At 41.8% G+C, this 17133-nt stretch overlaps 1 protein-coding gene across 1 annotated transcript in view; it reads right to left on the minus strand.

The window, feature by feature from the left end:
• The window catches only part of LOC143146756 (uncharacterized), a 202487-nt gene that overhangs the window by 24704 nt on the left and 160650 nt on the right, over positions 1-17133 (minus strand). The gene's annotated exons all lie outside the window — the stretch shown is intronic.

Consider the following 17133-nt stretch of genomic DNA (forward strand, 5'->3'; position numbering starts at 1 on the left):
CGACGATACGTTTTAATATACTTGTTATTTTCTTTTGTAGTGCAGCTGCTACATTTTGGCAAGACAGGGATATAGATACCGAACCATTATTTCGGTTTCAAACTTCACTTAGTACACAGGTTATCTATACGATAGACACGTGTCTCAAATCTCAAACCGTTTGCAAATATTCCTTAGAACCGTCCGACGTAAGAGTGTCAGTTTTGGTTTTGTATCAGGTTCCAGTTAAATCGCTTCCGACTGAAGACTGCCTCTACAGATGGTCTGACCAGTGATTACTCCTATACCACTTGGCCGGCCATAGATCATTCCTATTCCACTTGTCCAACCACTGACTGTTCCACCTTCCTGGCCAGAGATCGTGATATTCCACTTTCTTGACCAGAGGCTATTCGTGTTTCGCTTGTCCGAACATGGCCAGATTCTGCTACTTGTAAAAGTTTACCGAGCCGCCGCTGGCTGTTTGCGCGATTTCTCTGCCAGCAAACAATATGCGAGACGCTGTCGAACCATGCTTGTAATTCCCTGTGTAGATGTAAATTTTATGCAGTTCGGTAAGTCGCTTAAGTTCCGCGTCTGCATGTTAATTGGTTCGCCCCTGGAAAACTTTTCGACGGTATCCGTGCCTTCGAAACTTTTTCGTTGTCTCCGTAGCTTTTCCTTCGCGCTGTATTGTGTTCCAACGAATCGAATTTAAATTCTTCGTGTAATTTACAAGAGAATTTATCATATATAATTTTCTGCGAAAAATTCGCGATAATTCGGTAACACTGTCGCAAATAAAATAAAGGATTTTAATTCGGCAAACTGTACTCTTAATAATTCGAGATAATTGCTTCGTTGCTTTGTCCCGTATTATTTACTCACCGGTTGGCAGAGATTCGACAAACAGTTGTTCGACTTTTAATTAAAGCGCGTCTTTTATTAAGGCGCGCGTAAAAAGAAATCGTAAACAGTCCGCGTTAAAAATTTGTTAATTGAAGGTTCAGCAAAATAACTTCTTGCTACACCGAGCCTCGTTACGTACAATCCGATGATAAAACTTTTTACACCAGCCTTTGTTCCACTTTATTAAAGCGTCGGATCGCGAACGAACTTTATTGTGCGGCATTGAAACATCATTGCTTACGATAAACCGAAACTCGTCCATCATTTCTGTTCTCTATCCGTTCGTTGAATGTTTCGAGTACTTGGACAGTTCTGCCTTTCGTTCATCGACAACAAAAGTTCTTTCCAACGGAACGCGGGGCACACGCATACTCGACACCAAGAAAGGTTGCACCTGAATGGAATTTTTATACTCAGCGAACAGAATTTTTTAAGAAAGTTATTCAGCATTAATATCTTGATAGCATTACTATCGGGCAATTTACGGACGAAACATTTTTCGTTTAAATTTAAAAGAATAACAAATATATTTTACAAATTTCGTCGTTGTTCTACAGATCATAGAAAAAACGTAAAATTATTTCTAAAAATTTCTTCGCGTTTACCACCTACAGTTTTCAAAATACATATACAGAGAAACACGTATCAACTTTTAAAGAGTGTTTTCACTTCGAGGGAAATCAACGCAAAAAGAAATTGTTCGATACTTTTCATATGGGTCTCCTACAAACTTCCAAAGGTTTCCGACCAATTGGAATTTTCCAGCTATCGAAGTCCACTTCCGGATGCATTCTTCGCAGCTCGGTGCAGTACGCTACGATGGCTCGTCCAAAGTTTGCACGCGCTACGACGTAACGAAGCGTGGATCGAGGAAATCAGCCATGTCATCGGCGCATACGTCGGCGGCCCGATGCAATTTCCATGCAATCAAATGGCAAACACTGCGCCGCCGTCGACGCCGACGCCGAGGGTAGCTACGGTCGGTGCGGACCGTTTCCGCGAGCCGTGTAGTTCCATATGCAAATTGCGCGCCACGACCTAGCACGTCGTGCAGCGAAATCGAATCAATATTGCATTAGGAGGGCCGGATGCCACCGCGATCCGAGCACGGCCCTCCGTTGCACTGAATAAATTATACCGAAGCGTAACGCCGCGCCGCTTCTGATAAAATGTGGCTCGCGCCGCTTCGCCAAACGGTTGCCCTCGAATTTTACACAGTGGGCGGTGGCTCTCGACTGATACGTCAGCTCCGAAATATTCGTGCAAAGAAACGCGAGAAATTCGTTTCGTGTCGGGCAGTGACGGGACCGTTCCGATGACACGCTCGTTAATACCAATACGCGTCAATTCGTCTTGTTGCGGTATCGAAACGTATCGAAATAAATTGTCGTCGGTATCGGCATAAGATGCACTTGTCGACGTTTGCCGCGGTATCGGTGCAATTCAAACATCGAGTGGAACGGTTGATCGTGGGTAATAATCGAGAGACAAAATATTTTCAAAATAATTATACAACGGCTGGTTCGTGCGAACAAAAATATAGTAAGAAATGTACGCGTAGGAGAATATGGAAGTTTCTTCGAGTGATATTTATTTATTTTGTGAAGAACGAATTGATATATTTTCTCGATAAAGACTGGTATAATAATGTGACAGTATATTGTCCATTGACGAAGTTGAACCTTGAAATCCTTTCGGTGGAAATATTTGCACACTCATCGATTGTTTTTGTGTATTGAATATTCAAGTATCGTCGCGATATATACTTTTGTTGTTAAATGAAACTAAAGAAATATATACGTATTTCATCGATTCGCGTTGCTCATTAGTATCGTGGAGTACCGATGTGTACTCGTTATTCTCGAGACCGTTCGTTGCGCGATATTTTAGGATCGTAAATTTATACGAAGTAAAAAATTGTAAATAACTTGCGTGAATTTCCATCGATAAATTGAAAACCGTCTCTAAGGATATAGCGCCAAGTGATTTGAAACGAGAGAGCTTTCTGGGTCGACTAGCGTTCATCAACCATAGTGAAGCACACGAGAATGCTGGGAATACGATTACAAAGCACTATAAATGTAGATACTGTAACGAACGTACGATACGAGACTCGAACCTACGCAAATTCAATAAGTACTGGGAATGGTGACACAGCGATCGAAAGAATGAAATCACGTATACGTGACATTGACCGATAACTGCTGGCTGACGAACGCACGTGATACCAGCCGTCTAAGTGTTAATAATTGTCCACCTTTTCGTCTAATAATAGCCCTTCGATCCTCTTTTTATTCCTCGTTTCGAAATATACAACGTGCAAGTGCTTATTATCGATACTAGGATACCAATATTTAGGAGCATAATATATTTCTGAAGATAATATTATTATTGGCATATCATTCGACACATTCATCTACTTGTGATTTTTAAGTAACATGAATTGACAGAAATTCTTGTCAATTCCTTGCACGGGCAATCTTAATGCTTAATCCAGAATAACGTTTCGCTCCGAGGTGTATTACGTTCGTTCATTTGCATAGATATTACACAGAAGAAACGAGTCTTAAAGGAACAAATGTTGTGTACGAATATATTCTCTGGTAAGAACACTAGGTAAACTAAAAAATTTCTTTGCGTAAAGACACGCGTTAAAATCTTCTAATCGCGTTTTGAATATCAAGTAAACAAATTTTTGTTCGTATGTGTTCAACACGATTGCGTCTAAATGGTTGAATGGATTTCAATGACACTTTACATTCAAGTTTAATATTTTCATTTTAAGAACCTAATTCAATTTTGTTATTTCCAAAATATGGAAAAAATATTTTCACTCAATTGTAAAGAGAATGAAATTCTACACGGAAAAGTTAAACTAATTACACTTCTTTCGTCGGAGAATATGTATTCGTATCCGATAATTACAAGGATTATTCAAAAGTAATCGAAAAGAATATCTTTATAATATCGATGCAATATCGACATTTTGCGTTTCGGTTTAAGTCCCCGTGCAGCTGTGCATCAAAGGGCAAATTGGATAATCCGGTTTTAAAACAATTATTTGGAGAAATTTTCATGGATGGACTGTGTTAAAGGGGGACAGGAATAGCAAGAGCATTCGGTTATCCAGATCCATGATATCATCCATCCAGCTTTGAAGTAATTCAAAGGAGAAATAGCAAAGTAGGTCCACGAACTAGCGTGCATCCGTTCATAATGCGAGTATCTGGCATTATGTGCATCCACGCCTCAAACTATTCAGGAATCTCGGTTGATTTCACCCCTTGACCTATCGCTTCTGCCGATATCAAACGCCATAACTTGCTACGCTCCGTTGCCCTCGACAAAATCAATCTCCGACTCGGGGCTCGCTTTTGAATTATGATCATACAGTGGACCGCGGAAATGAGTTCTTTACAGTCTCGCGTAGTTTTTGTCCGCGCATCTTTATGAAGTTTCGATAGCAGTTGACGTCATGATTTTTATCCACTTACCCCGTTTCGGTGTTCAATGACGGAAATTCGCGAAATTTATTCTGCCAACAATGAACGGGATTCTCTTCGATCGATGTGTTTTGCTGGAAGACGAAGTTACCACGAATGAAAACGGCATCGCGAGTCGTTGATTATTCGTTTGACGTTTTCGGTGAACGGTAAGAAGCACCGTAAACGTTTTGTTTGTCAACGAAACCGTACGAAAGAGTTAATTCGATTATCCGATTGAAAGTTTCTTGGAATCCGCCAGGTTTGTTTGTTAGCTAAAGTTAAGATAAAATCGAGTTTACCGGATCGATATCCATTTTCGGTCTTGTTGTCCATTTATAGAGCGAATACTGAAATACGAAAGTATTCTCATAATATTGCTCGGTGTATAAAAATAATCCAATGTGTTGTATGCTTTCAACAAAGGGGTTCCCTTTATCGCAGAATACCTATAGAATATAATTGTGTCGATTTACTGCACGAAACAATTGGGTAAAATGTAATATGATTAATGATTAACGGTGACGATTACCGAGTAACAAAGGTAGTGATTAATGCTCGTGATTACTGACTAATCGATAATTATGATTGATGGATATCAAAAACAATTGGACCGAACGTAATCGTAGAACATGATCGACTTGTGCGCCATTAATCACGAAATAATATACATCGCTAATTTCGAATAATTCTTTCGGTAAATCGGACAAATTAAACTTTAGTTACTCGCGCTGGTATATTTTCTACGTGAACGTTTTATCGTGGTGTTCGAAATGGAAAATATATTTTTCGAAAATACACACTTACCTTCGCTAAAGTAAATTACTTTTATTCTCGACGCGGTTATAACTTCAACGTAAATAATCATATTTAACGGGAGTAATCAGGGGTTGATAAAAACGCTAAACGGTCACGTAAACAATGTATATTTATTAAACGCACGAAGGGACGAATTGCGTTCAACTGTATCTCTATTACCCTTTAAAAAAAAAAGGAAAATGGGAGAATACTTTCATCCAAAAAAAAAGAAAAAAAAAAAAAAACAAAAAAGACCTTCTCGTATCGAGTCGTCGACACCCTCGACAAGGATACGTTGATCCAGGGCCTAGGGTGACATTTTCTTACGGTAACGAATAGAGGGTTCATCTCGGGGCCGTGTCGTTGGTGACATTTCCTTTCGCCGTGTTTTTGCGGCTTTCGTATCGAGATGGACCGCCGTCCACACCGTCACGGATTTATTATCGAAGTGGAGGGGTTAACCGCGAGAATGGCGCGGCTAAAATCGAGGTTTCGGCCATGTCGCTTCCCCTTAATTTACAATTCGTAGCGTAGCCGAGTTCCACGATCGAAAATCAGATTCCGTTTCACGGAACGAGCGACGTCGACGGGAACCCGGCCAAATGAATGAAACCCGTTACGCTATTTGACACCGATCGAAACGATAGATTAGGGGGTGAAATCAAGCGAGGTTTCCTGAATGGTACGAAGCCCGCCTCGGTTTGAGGGCAAATACACCGAGGGCCACTTGGCTGACGCTAAATAATTCATAGAACAGCCCGAACGTCTATAGGGGAGACGGTGCAATGCCAATAGCCATTGGACCGTTCATCACAGACTATTGATTGGGCTTCAGCTTTCCCTGACCGATCCTTCTTGCCCTTCCCCCGACGGGCCAACTTCCTGAAACTGAACGCAATCAGGCGACGTATGACATTTGCCAATCACAAACGGAAGTCACAGCTCCTGCAAGGGCTCGTGGATACAGTGTGGACACAGTTAGCTGGACTCTCGATGAATAATTCACGGTATGTCCGTTGTTCCGTTACTCGTTTCGAGAACCTTCGAAAATACACCGCGACTCGACACTCTGACGACGTTTCTCCACTCTTAGCTGCCATTGTTTGTCTTTCGTAAATTCGTAACGCTTTCGTATCGTGAACGAAACAACGTAACCAGAAACACGATAAGGAACTGTATGTGAATTGTCTACCGATCTTGCACAATTCAAAGATGGTCGTACCATTGGATTTTGTGGTATGAAAATAATAAGCGAATTTCGTATAAACGTTTGACCAATTTGAGACGATTTCCGAGTCGCAGCCATTTTTGTATCTCTGCTGCGTACACCTTTGAAGTGGAAATGGAGTTTGAACGTCTGTGGCTGAATTTTAGGAATTTTATTTACCGATTGTAATTTCAGTTTATAAATATTTTATCGAAAGAGAAATGGTCCGCGACTCTGCAAAGTGAGAACAAAGGATCGCGGAGTACACAAACATTACATAGGCACTTGTACACGTGCAAATGTTGAAAAGATGGAAAAGAGAATGATTGTTTGCAGACGCCCCGAGTAAGCGCAGTCAGACAGTTGTTACAATATTCTAGTTATATTCAACCCGCGCCGAGTAATTGTAACAATACTGTTGCTTTAATTGTAACAATATTACAGTTTCACTCTCAATGGTGCAGAACGGTTAGGGAATGAACTCGTGTTTAACAAATAGGAATATATGTACGGTCGTGTAGCCTTTGAGTCACGCGGGGTTTATAAATACCAGTTAAACAGAGTGGTGTTTACAATAATCGAATTTGTTCTGAAAACATACACACGTCTGTTCGTTCCCGGCTCTCATCTCTCATTTACAGATCCTCTAGTTACATTTGTAAAGAGAAGACCGGAGTATTGTTAATTCTCATTAAAAAGGACAGAATTCTCAACCCGAAGAGAATTCAGTTGCTTGCATTACCGCTGAAAAGTATTTGAACGTGTCTCTGGTACATCAAACACTTACTTTTTTTTTTTTTTTGACTAATCAACCGTAGTTGCGTCCTTGAACTTGCGTACAACTTGCAGAAACGGAAAAATAAGATATACGTACGTTATCGACTCTTTAGAAACGATAATCAAAAATTTCTTTTAAACAAATTCGATATCACGTTGTACAGAATGTTTACCCTCCCTTCATAATTCGAAACTCGGTCCACGGAAAATATTGTCTTATTCCATTTGGTTCGTGGAAAACATTCGGTCTGCAGAAAATATTATCTTCTTTTATTTGGTCGACGGAAACTGTTATCTTCTTGTATTTGGCCGACAGAAAGTATTAACTTCTTTTATTCGGTCCACAGAGAATATCTATTTTATTTCGCCAATAGAAAATATTATCGTACTTTCTTCGGCCCACAGAAACTATTGTCTTATTTTATTCGACCCGGCAGAAAATTATCTCGTACTATTTCATTTGGCCAATCGGTGAAAAGTGTTGCTCGCCGCTCGGTTATACGAACAGAATTACAGCATGCATCGTTCCCATTTATTCGCCAATTTTCGCTCACCGATAATAAGCACCACCGATCGTACGTGTTCCGATTGCACATGACGTGTGCGAAATTCACGAATCCCGTCGACAGCAGCGGTGGCGATCTCAGACCGTTTTTGCGAAATGCGCGAAAACAAGACGAGGCTCGAGTGTATTCATCCCCTTCGCTTTCACGTGCTACTCTCCCGCGGAGCACGTTGAATAAACGCTTCCGTATTCAACTCGAAGGCTCCTCGTTATTGGAGTGCATACCATAAATCTCCGTCGGTAATAAAGCCGGGACTGACGTAATAAGCTCTTAGCGGTGCAATTGTACCCCGCGTGCCCGATCTTTTATTAACGAGGTCAACTTTCCCGCCCTTTTTCCCGAACTGCGGCACAAGAGTGCTCTCTTCCACTACCCGTAGCTCCGCTTCCTCTTTCGGCTGACGTCGTCACTGAGCAATAACGTTGGCCAATCGTGGCCTCTCTCTCTCTCTCTCTCTTTTTCTCTTTTTCTCTTTCTCTCTTTCTCTAAAACATTGAAACGCACCTTTATTTTCTCGTCGACGCGAACCCTCGGCCGCCGAGGGGAAAAGTTCAAGAAGTAGCCCTCGCGAAGCCGACAACTCGCTTTTAACAAGCGAGGCCCCTCCTAGCACCAAGTAAGAGAAGAAACTGGTGCGGCGAGGCCGCGAAAAAGCGTGTCGGTTGATTGGATTCTGTTATCGCGGTACTTGGTCGTCTCGGGGAAATATGCTTCCCCCTAACCAATGTTGTCGGCCAATGTCTTTGTCCGTGCACGCGATAAGTCACGCTCTCGAAGCGCGAATCTATCCGCTCGCGATTCGTTCGAACGATCGCCACGGTCGTTGAGAAAGATTTGTTCGAAGCTTCGGGTTGTTGATGGTGAAAGCGATAGTTTGTCCAGCGAGATTTGGCCAATCCTGGTTAAAAAGATGAAAGACGGGAAAAGTGTGTGGCATTCCTGCAAGTGGAGACGTTTGAAAAATTTCCAGGTCGATTCTATTTCTCTTTCAAGAAGGCTAAGTATTCTTTCGTACGTATCTATCGATGTGTTTTTTTATTCTGTGCAAAAGAATTTATCGAGATACTTGTTTCGACCGCAACACAAAGAAATTGTCCTCGAGACCAGCTTCACCTTCTTTCCAAAGCTTCGCATTCTTTGTCGTTTTAAGTCACCCTTCCGACCGAACACTTTTTCCACGAACAATTCATCCGCGTGTTCGAAAATATCAAGAGTATTTATCGTAACGTAATCCACTGCCGTTTATATTCAACGAAACGTCCCATAATTCCCAGACAGAGGGCAGAGCCGACTTCTACTCGGCGAGTTTGATTAAAAGGGTTACCTTTTTTTCAAGTGTCTTTTTTTCTGCTGTCAGCCCCTGATCGGGGGAAAAAAGTCGGATATCCCATTCGATACCGTTCCAACCGCGCCCAAAAACCTGGTTATCCCGCGAGACTCGACCTCGGCTGGATCCTAACGCGAGATTTCCATTTTCCGGCGATAAATCAAAATGTCGTCGATTCGATCGAACCTGCCAGCCCAGTTTTTCCCAAACCCGACCGACACTACCTGCGAACCACTCCGCAGGACAGTCTTCCGTTGAAAGGTAAATAACGATCGTTCGAAAAAGCCCGGCGCCAAGGGCGACATTAAAAATCTCGGTCTTAAAAAGTTTCGTACCAACGACGCGTATTCCTTCTCTCCTTCTGTTAGCATCGCTTCGTCCTCGTCGAGTCCCTGGCCGTTTGGTCGGCCGCAGGGTGGAACGGAAACTTGGGTAATTACGTGGAATTAAACTCCTTAAAATTTATAAGGAGACGGGTGGCCACTTTGACAGACCGTAGGGGAACGGGGTTTCAAATAAGGAAGAGAGCGCAGCTTTTTTTCGAATATTTGTTGCCTCGTTAACACACTACGCGGAAACCACGTTAGCATCGATCGAGGAACAAATCGTTAAACGTTGACGTTGGAGAACGCGAGGTCGATTGGAAAGGGTAAATTGGAGGTAGGATTCATTCTTTTCGTTTGATTAATACTAAAAACGATATTTATATGGTATTGTAATTTTAACATAGCGTAGGTTTAGGAAAACCTAGCTTTGAGAGAAAGTAGGGGGCGGCAGTTTCGGAGCAGGCCTAGAGAAATTTGACGAGCAAGAGCGAGGGTACAAGAGAATATTATAGAGAAGGTACATTAACTATTGTCAAAGTATTGATCATTTATAATGTAATAAATTATACCACGTTTAATTAGATATTTTAGTTTTACAACGGATTATCAAACGAACGAATTATTACTTATAGATTCGTGATTCTATGAATTAGAAGGATGAATTTGTCGAAGGAAGTATTTAAAAATACTTCGCGTTCTGCCTCCATCATTCGTATATTATTTTAATTGCGGTCGATCGTCGACGGTTAGCGTGTTTTGATGCTGATAACGTTTGCCGATTGATCATCGGGGAAAGAAGGGAACAAATTCATCGATAGGCGTACAAATCGTGTTGGCCATCGTTTTATGGCCGATCCCGGTAATATATAAACGGTAACGAGGGCATAAAAGTGAACCGTCGATACACATGCTGCTCGCGTTAATAAGTAAGCCGGTTGGAAACGCACGCGCGGAATTTTCGAGCGGAAAGCACATACGGTATGCGGCACCGTTTCTGACCCTCCGAATTTAATAATAAAACATCGAGGAGTGCCGTATTTTTCGAACGAAATGCAAATCAGAAATTATTGATTAATACCGTTGAAAGTTTCGCCGTATGGAAAATCCCTGGCAAACGAAAGAGAGTTTTGTACGAGTTTCCGTGGCCTGTACCAATAAAGAATATCGATACTGCGTCCACTGGACCAGAATTCGTTCGTAACTAGGCGAAAACCGAGACGAATACGTCACAATGCTTTCCAACGGAAAAGTATTTAAATACGCAACGAATAGGATTTTATTCTTTTTTCTATAAAGGAACAAAGTTTGCGCAACATTTTACCGTGGATTTTAATTCCGTATCCTGCTCTATTCAGAGTATTCTTTCACCATTTTTACAAATAACGAACGTACATCGGAATAATCAAAAATCATTTGGCTTAAAAGTGAATCGTATCTTAAGATGAGAATATAAAATTTAATTATGAAATTTCATTGAAACCTATCGCTTCCTCTGGAAGCAATCGTGTTGCAAGTGTACACGTACAAAATTTGTATTCTTTCCGAAATTATTCTCGATTACGATATTTTCCCCCTTGTAGATCGGAAAGTAATGATTAACCGCGCCCAATAATGATTACACGTAGGAAAATTCGATAAGTCGTTCCATCGGTATTACTATTACGATATTGCTCACTGTACACCTTTCTTTTGCTTAAATTGTCGCATCGATGAACTAACAATATACTTTGGTAGATAACGTTACATTACGCGCGGTTCTTACTATTTCGTAATATTTCTTTCCTACTTATTTGCGTCGCGTTACCAACATATTCAACGACGAATAAAATTCGCGAGTGTTCTCTAACGTTTTCGATACCGTGCCGAAAAGTTGGAACAATCGATGATCGTCGACCAATACGGCACAATCGATGATAATACGGTGTACGGTGCGCCGCGCGATGCAAGCTGTCCCTTTCAATATTTATTCGGCCAGCCAATGCGCGCCGTTAATACGTATCGGCCATAATTTATCGGTAATAACTGAGGAATCCGATTACCGTTGTATCGTTCGCCGCTCGCGTTCCTCCTTTACGGGTATTATCCCGCATTGGTTACAGACGTGTAATGAACCGCGCGATCCAATTACGTTTCCACCGCGTGTACGCGAAAGAATCGATCCAGTTCGGGCAAATATTTGTTACCGGAGGAAACGGACTCGTTTTGTCACCGGAGAACAATAGCGTTAAGGGTAGCAAGGACGAATGATAATTACCTTCGATAACCGTCCCTCGACCCGGTATTAACCTCTGCGAGGGATATTACGAAGATACGCGCGATAGTTCGGTGGTGACTGTTGCTAGCTTCCATAGCCGGACCTTCGTTGAAATTGGAGACAGGGAGAATAGGTTGTTTCGCGGTCGTTGCACGATACAGTTATTGAAACAAGTACCGGTATTTTATGCCACGGTCGAGAATTCTCTTTCAGCGCAATCTTGAAAAATCTCGAGACCCTTGAACGCCTCGAACCGTCTTGAAAAATCTCGAGACCCTTGAACGCCTCGAACCGTCTTGAAAAATCTTGAGAGTCTGGAACGTTACGAACAATTTGTAGAATCGCTCGTGTACACTATTTTGAGAACCTCGGCGATAAAAGTGTTGCTCGTCGAATAAAAAATTCGAATGATTTTCGATGTTTGAGTGCACGAACGGTGCACAACCCGTGTTTGAATCTTACGAAGATTATTTTAGCGTTTCGTAGTGTGCAACTTTTTTCGGTTTAGTTTCTTACTCGTCTTTAAGGAGGATCGAAGGTTGGGCCGATACATCGGTTACTATCAATTTTATCGAAAATTTTTATAGAACAACCATGTTCCGAAATATGATCTCCAACAGCTTCAGTATCGTGCAATTTTGCAATAGAAGCCAGGATAAGCGGGATATCGTATACTTTACGATCGGCGTCCCTTGTAACTCCCACTACTGGCTATAATTTTATTATACCTGGTGGTTTAGATTTTAAATCGAGCTATCGTATATACGGTGTGTACATCGTAACTGGTCGCCACGATTTTTTTGGCATTTACGCTAATCCGAAAAGATGTTTCATTATACACGAACAAAAATTATTCAATAATTCGATGGCCTAGGATTCTAATAGTAAAATGTTTCGAGAAACATTTCATTCGATGAAACATTTAGGTCACCTTGACTTTTTTAAATGGCATGGAATATTTTTGACTTCGTAGCAATGTAGTTAACCAAAATCGAGTTCAACGATCTGGGTACGATGATCTTTAAATGATCTCTAGCCTGGAAAATTATTTATTCTAGATACGACTTTTTGTTCGTAGTGCAATTTCTAAATTCATCTCAAAATGGCCGATTTAGTACAAGCGATGAAATTTCAAAGCTGAAAAAGTTATTCAAAAATCATTATATAATAAATCGTTCGGCTTGTTTTCCGTCAGTTACAATGCTACAAAGTCAAAAATATACGGTTCTATTTTAAAGAGTGAAGTGAACTTCCATTTTTTACCGAATGAAAAATGTTTTGGGAATTTTTACCGTTGCAATTTATTGCTACCGAAGTACCGAATAAATTTCGTTGGAAACATTTCTTCATCGGATTAGTGTAAATACCGGAAAATTCATAACGGTAGTTGCAACGTACACTTTGCACAGACTTTTCCACAACGCGATGGGTGACAAATCGACAGACAGAATTATGTTTCGTTTGTGTAGAGTGAAAATATTATTTGACTGTAAAGGTTCTATATTTTCACCTCACACATAATATTCACTCTACACGATAGACTTATTATAAAATACGTATGGTAGGAAAGTTTGGGTCGATATCCCGGTCGCTATCGATTCTATCGAAACTTTGTACAGAAGGAAAAAGTTGTCCAATCCAATTCGCACAAACTTTTGTTACGTAGGTTTCTGTAACCACGATCAATAAAGTGGTTAAAATTTACGTTTCTTCGCCATGAATTTAATTATAAAAATTGTCGGTTCTAGATCATATAACCTTTTCATTTTATCCAATACTCGTATTAAGTTACGCCCGAACGAAAAACCACAAAATCGAATAAAAATAAGTACCAAAATTGATGAACTTCTATCACCTAGATCCGTTTCCCGGATATTCCAAGTGATTCGGACCCGAGCCCTTCGTCAAGGGTGGCGCGACAACGATCGTTTCCGGAACGAACCACGAAGAAATCCTTAATTTTCGATAAGAGATCGCGACACCGACGGGGTCTTCGTGTCAACGAAACAGGTACCGACACGGATCGAACTTCCTTTGCCAAGGATCCCAGGAAAGGGAAATGACAAGATCGAAAGGGACGATGGGGTGAAGGTTCAGGCTATTTCAGGAAGCCGTAGTGATTACGCTTCGGTCGCCAATGAGAGCTTATCTCGCCGGCTTGTAAAGAAGTGTCTATATATACGTAGCCATTACCGGTCGCGCGCGGTAGAAGCAACCCCTCCTTCTCCCCTTGGCGCCCTCTTTTCTTCGGCCCGCCCCCGCGACTAAACTCCGTCAACCTTGGTAAGTTATTACGTCGTGAAAATAAGGAGAAAATTGGAAAGCGGTTTAGCCGTGAAAGTGGTGTCAATTACTGTCGGTGTTCTCGATACCGGCTAAGGTTTGCGCCCTTCTGTGGACGGTTCGACGACGCGATCAAAGGGCCACGAGGAGCATCGGCTCCCCGTGAACTCTCCCCGTACTGCAATTTACTAATTGAGTCAACGACAAGATTGCAATTTACATGATTAATGGCTGCCGGACCTGGGAGCCGGGGAAAACCAAAACTGCTCGAAAGACACCTTTGCGTCTCCAATGCACGATAATGTTAAAAAAAAAATATATATATATATACTTTGAACACGGTGAGAAACTATCAGATGATTCACGAATCTGGGACGTGAGAAACTCTAACCAAGATTGGATTCTATAGACATTTCTGAAGAAGAAACTGTCCGGTAGAGATATCGAAACGACTTACATTTCGAGCAGCTTGAGAAAATATTCATCGGCAACGAGTATAGTTCAATGGGGCAACGAATTTGCGTAAATAATGTTTGACTTTTTTTTCAATACCTCAGTGTTCTCTCTTTCTTTATCAAATATTTCTGCGCGTGTCAATCATCGAACTATGATGTACATCCTAATCAATTTCAATTAACAGAAAAATTCGTTAATATAATATTCTAAATTCGCAGCCGATTAGCTCGGTATTACCCGCAACGAAGAATTATTACTCGCAGCGAGTAATACCGATTACCAGGTCTCACCACGTGGAGGTTGCTGCGAGCGGAGACCCGGAGAGAGATAGATGGGAACAAAGTTCCATCGATCTCCCTCGACACGCAATACAAACGAAATTACCAAATCGGGAAGATGGAAGGAATCAAAGTTCCTTCGATCTTCTCGTTTAGTTCCGCCGAGCAATTACATCGACGAACAAAACAAGGCAAAATTGGGAAAGACGCGACGCGAACCGTGAAGTTGATCCTACTAGGTCTATCCCGATTCAAGAGGAAATGCACGACGCGTTCCACTCCTCCAGAGGAGGAGGAGTGCCCCGTTGAAGAGGCCAACTCTACGACACGCGTCGCTCCTTTCTCAATTTTGCCTCATTTTTTCCACATTACAATCGCTTTACAGAACTAAACGAGATGATGGAAGGAACTTTGATTCCTTCCGTCTTCCTGGTTTAGTAATTTCGTTTGTATCGCGTGTCCAGGGAGATCGATGGAACTTTGATTCCACCTATCTCCACGTGGTGAGACCTGGTAATTGGTATTGCTCGCGACGAACAATAATTCTTGGTCACGTGTAGTACCGAGCTAATTGGCTGTATTTAGAATATTATATTAACGAAATTTCTGTTGATTGAAATTGAAATAGGATGTACATCATAGTTCTGTGATTGACACGCACAGAAATATTTGATAAAGAAGGAGAGAACCTGAGGTTAATACCTCATTCTTAATAGAATGAGTCAAACATTATTTACACAGAGTTGATGCCCCATTGAACCGGTAACGCAGATCGATCGGTAACGACACTACTGTCTTTCGTGGTAGATGCGATAAGTTTCTTTTCTATTCCTCGACTGCCTAGTTTCGTTCTTTCATTATTTCTGGGTTGACACTCGGGCAACAAATTTGCTAAGTACGCCCGGAAACGTTGAAGCGGCGACAATGAAACCCACGAGGCGGAAGAAAATGGATCCTGCTCGTTCATTGTGGCCATAAAAGGGCATCCGTCCCGCGGCTGACACGCCGCGGAGTCAGACCGTCAATCATCCCGGAACACCGACTTTATCGAGATAAAAAGAGCCGCCCATTGGCTCTGTTGGGAGTAAGCCTGCGGCTGTAATGATGTTCCCCGGTAGAGGGGAATCCGATCATCGATCGAATTTCCTTTCTGCCAAGCTTCCGGCCCGGCTTTGTCGTCGGTGTTCCGCGCAAAATCAGAGCAATTTCGGATGATAGATGCTTTTCGTTAATAATTTGCTTCCTCGCCGCTTGCGCGTGTACCGATGAAAACGCGTGGAACGATGAAAGGGACAGCGAGGCAACCGCGGCTGGAGAACAAGGTGACATCGAAAATGTCTGCGTGGAATATCGGCATCTGTTTGTCCTTTCGGGCGCCATTCACAGGGAACCTTGTCTTTTCTCGATTTCGGAAAATCGCGGTTTATGTTCGATTGTTCGTCAATTTCGATCGTCGCGTGGAATTTTTGCTCGATAAATCGAGGCCAATTTTCTACTTTACGAAACACGTTTCACCGGCTCTTGTATTATTTTTTTTTTTTAACGAATTCTCCTGTGTACAATATTTTCTGCTCGTACTGGTGGAACGTACAGAGAAAGTTTCATCGGAAAATTCCGGGGTACCGTGTACACGTTTACGTTTCGTAACGCTTTTCGCTGATACGCATTAAGAAGACGTCGCGACATCAGTAATAATTTCATCGTTGAGAAACGAGTAACCCGCCCGAGAGTGTACAATATTTTCTACTCGTACTGGCGGAACGTACAGAGGAAGTTTTTTATCGGAAAATTCCGGGGTACCGTGTACACGTTTACGTTTCGTAACGCTTTCCGCTGATACGCATTAAGAAGACGTCGCGACATTAGTAATAATTTCATCGTTGAGAAACGAGTAACCCGCCCGAGAGTGTGATTTCAACTCCGGCATCTCTCCGAGTTGTATATAAATCCGCGTAAGTATTTCCACGGTGAAGCTTTCGCATTCAATTCACGTTGCGTCTGTACGTATGTTGCGCGAAATTAAGTACTGGAAATTCGACGAAGAGAAACTTATTCGCGCGTGATACGGTGAACTCATCGCGCGAACGTTACAAGGAACGCTTTTGCGTTAACGTACGTGTACGTAAACAGTGACCCCGAAGCGCGATGGCTAAAGGGGAGGAAAAACGTGTTCAATAAAATACAGCACCGAAAATTCCACGAAAACGTTAGAAGTAGGTGCGGGTTTTCAGGGTCCCGAGAAACACCCTATTTTCGCATTTAAATGTGCATCTGGCCTAAAGTTTAATTACGAAACGGAAACTGGGTTAATCACTCGCGATTCAGAGGTTTTTCTTGTTTTCGATTTCGGACGTTCAACAATATTGGATCACTTTCCTTGCTTTTGAATCGGATGATATAGAACTAAAAAAAAGAATGTGCGTATATATATACGATATATTAATTACAGCGCACAATAGAGTCCGGTGATTCTTTTGTTCTCGTTCATTTC

The sequence above is a fragment of the Ptiloglossa arizonensis genome, chromosome 5, assembly GCF_051014685.1.
Source record: "Ptiloglossa arizonensis isolate GNS036 chromosome 5, iyPtiAriz1_principal, whole genome shotgun sequence".
Taxonomy (NCBI): domain Eukaryota; kingdom Metazoa; phylum Arthropoda; class Insecta; order Hymenoptera; family Colletidae; genus Ptiloglossa; species Ptiloglossa arizonensis.